This window comes from Myotis nattereri (genome assembly GCF_964212035.1).
Source record: "Myotis nattereri genome assembly, chromosome: 14".
Classification (NCBI taxonomy): Eukaryota; Metazoa; Chordata; class Mammalia; order Chiroptera; family Vespertilionidae; genus Myotis; species Myotis nattereri.
Window position 1 is genome coordinate 50,090,031 of NC_138089.1, and position 2,836 is coordinate 50,092,866.

The 2,836-nt window shown below is 51.3% G+C and overlaps 1 pseudogene across 1 annotated transcript; it reads right to left on the reverse strand.

Moving 5' to 3' along the window:
- Positions 1-262: 262 nt before the first annotated feature.
- LOC308529470 (E3 ubiquitin-protein ligase TRIM38-like) lies at positions 263-1,951 on the reverse strand (annotated as a pseudogene). The gene has a single exon. The product of its transcript is annotated as an E3 ubiquitin-protein ligase TRIM38-like (transcript).
- Between the last annotated feature and the right edge of the window lie 885 nt (positions 1,952-2,836).

The window sequence follows — 2,836 nt, forward strand, 5'->3', positions numbered from 1 at the left end:
GGTTATCATTATTATAAAGAACATGTAGAAAATGTCTTTGTGCACATCATTTCATGACATTTAGGATGATATTTTAAAGGATATATTCCTAGAGCTAAATTTTTGATATTTCTGGGTTATAGGTGCTTTACTGATGTTTTAAACATTTTTTTTTTAAAAAATCTGTTTAACAATTCATAATTCCTACTGTAAAAGTTTTTTTTAAAAATAAATCTTTATTATTGAAAGTCTTACATATGTCCTTCCCTCTCCCGCCTTCAAGTCACTCCTGATACGAATCATGGTCATCGAGATCAGCTGCAGTGAGAGGAACACCATCCGCTGTACCCAATGGTGGTTCTGTCATAAAATAGTTGGGATCATTTTCGGGTGTTGCTTCTCTTGAATGTTGAGGTGGCATGGACTCTCCCCCAGTTACTTGACCGGAGCTCTCCAAGCTTCAAGAGCATCCGCTTCATGTCCTCACTGCAGGCCACGTACAGGGCGATATTTTCAATCCTCTGGATAACTTCGTCCATGTCCTTTGTTCCTTGTCCCTTTCAGGCATCTTCCAATGCCGGCCCTGTCAACTTCAGGAATTTTACTGCACAAATTAGGTTATCGTCCACAGGGTTAGAAAAGATGGCGTCCAGCAACCCCCGAAGAAAAGGCTGAAGAATAGCTGTTTGAACCTGTCCCTTTGCTCTTTTGATCTTCAGCGAAAGATAAAGTTCTCCTTGAAAAGAGCACGAGCCCATGGAATCGTCTCCGAGTTGCTTCATCCTCCTCGGCAGCTTGATCTCTAAGGTCATATTCAGTCTGACATCTTCGAAGGAGCACTTGGCAGAAGCTGCCCCTCTGTGAGCTAATGGTCAGGTGACAGGACAGGTACCTACACAGGCGAGCTCCCACGCATGGAACTTTGGCATGGACGTGGCCTGTTGATAGATGAGGTCCACAAGTTCTTGCAAAGCCTCGTCCGTGGAGACCCGGCCACTCGGGGTCTGTGCAAACTGTTCCATGTCAGTTTCAAAACTGCCAGGTTGCTCTGTCAGATGTTTCAAGAAATCCCCAACAAATACAGACAGAGGGAGGTCACCCTCGCAGGGTCCCTGATGGCTCCTCAACCGTTTCCTCAGATCAAAGTAGAGCTCAGGGACCTCGCAATCGGAATGAATATCCGGCGTCTCCAGCTGCACAGCCTGGCTCCTGCTCAGGGCGCCCTTCACCTCCTGCATCACCTTCTGGGCGGAGCCCTGGCATCGCTCCTCCAGCTCCAGGGTGTGACTCTCAAGCTCCTGGCCCTGCTGGCCCAGGTTGGCCTCACTGTCCCTCTGTCTCTGCAGAGTGTGCTCTTTCTCGCTCTCCAGTCTCCACAGGTACGACCTCTCCTCCTCCCTCAGGAAGCTGTGCAGGTTCTGGAAGGTCACCTGGATTTTCTGTCTCTGAGCCTTTATCGTCTCATTCCACTGGGCTGTCTGCTTCGCCATGAATGCTTTCTGGTTCTTGCATTCCTCTTCCAATTGCCTCAGTTTCCCCACCACTTCCTGGAGCTTTTCCTTGTAGCTGGGGCCCGTGTCCTCCAGGAGCGCAGTGGTGTGGCCCTTGTGCCGCGGGTGGCCCTCCGAGCGCCAGCAGATGAGCTGGCCCTTGTCCTCGCAGAACAGGTGCAGCCGCTCCCCGTGCTCCTGGCAGGACAGGTCCTGCTCCTGCTCCTGCTCCTGCTCCTGTTCCTTCTCCTGCTCCTGCTCCAGAGGGCGGTGATGAGGACGCCCAGCTGCTGGTTGGGCTGCAGGCTGCCTCTCTGGAAGGGAGCCCGGCACCGGGGCAGGAGAAGGTCTCCGCTCAGCCGCAAGGAGGGGGAGGCCCATGAAGCCCAGCAGGCAGGCCTGGCAGTAGCTGTGGCCGCAGGCAGGCAGATGGAGCAGGTGGCCTCCTCCTGGATCTTCTTGCTGGTGGTGGCCGACGCCATGCCTCTGCTGAAAAGCTGCAATGCCGGACCCAGAGGTTCCCCACAGCGATGGTGGAACACCCGCGCTTCCTGTGGACGCTCTGCTGCCACGGCCCCCACGGGCCTTGAGGTCTAACCTGGGCCACCACCGATGTCAAGCACTGGCTGGAGGGAGTCGCCTGGAGCAGCCACTTCCCAAGTCCTGTAAAAGTTTTTTAAAGACAAAGAATCACTGTGACATAGAACTCCATGACTAAATATGTCAAGACATTTATTGCTCATTCATCCTTGTGTTGGACAAATTCCTTCTGAAGAGAACTTTGGCCCTGCCTGCAGGTGTTCTCATGACCCCGTGCAAAGCAGAGATGGGGTCTTTCCTTAACTGGGTGGCTCTTCTTGGAAACTCCAAGCCCTCCTGCATGTCAACTGATGTCAATTCACAAACACCATTTGCTCTCCAGCTATGTGCCAGAGAATGTAACTGGAAATTCTTCGGCCCTACTCTGGTCAAAGGTGTGGTGTAAACTATAACCTTCTGAGAATTGCTTGGAGGATATTGTCATGGACTTGATGTTTATGTTGAAGCCCTAACTCCCAATATGATGGTCTTTGGAGGCGGGGCCTTTGGGAGGTGATTACAATTAGATGAGGCCATGAGTAGCGTTCCCTGATGGAATTAGTGCCCTTATAAGAAGAGGAAGTGACCCTAGAGCTCGCTTCCTCTCCCATGTGAGGTACAGTGAGAAGACAGTCATCTGCAAGCCAGGAAGGGGACTCTCACCAAGAACCAAATCTGCCAGCTTTTTGATCTCAGACCTCTCAGCTCTCAGACCTATAAGAAAAAAATGTCCATTGTTCAACCAGCTCAGGCTGTTATGTTATAGCAGCCTGAGCTGGTTAAGACAG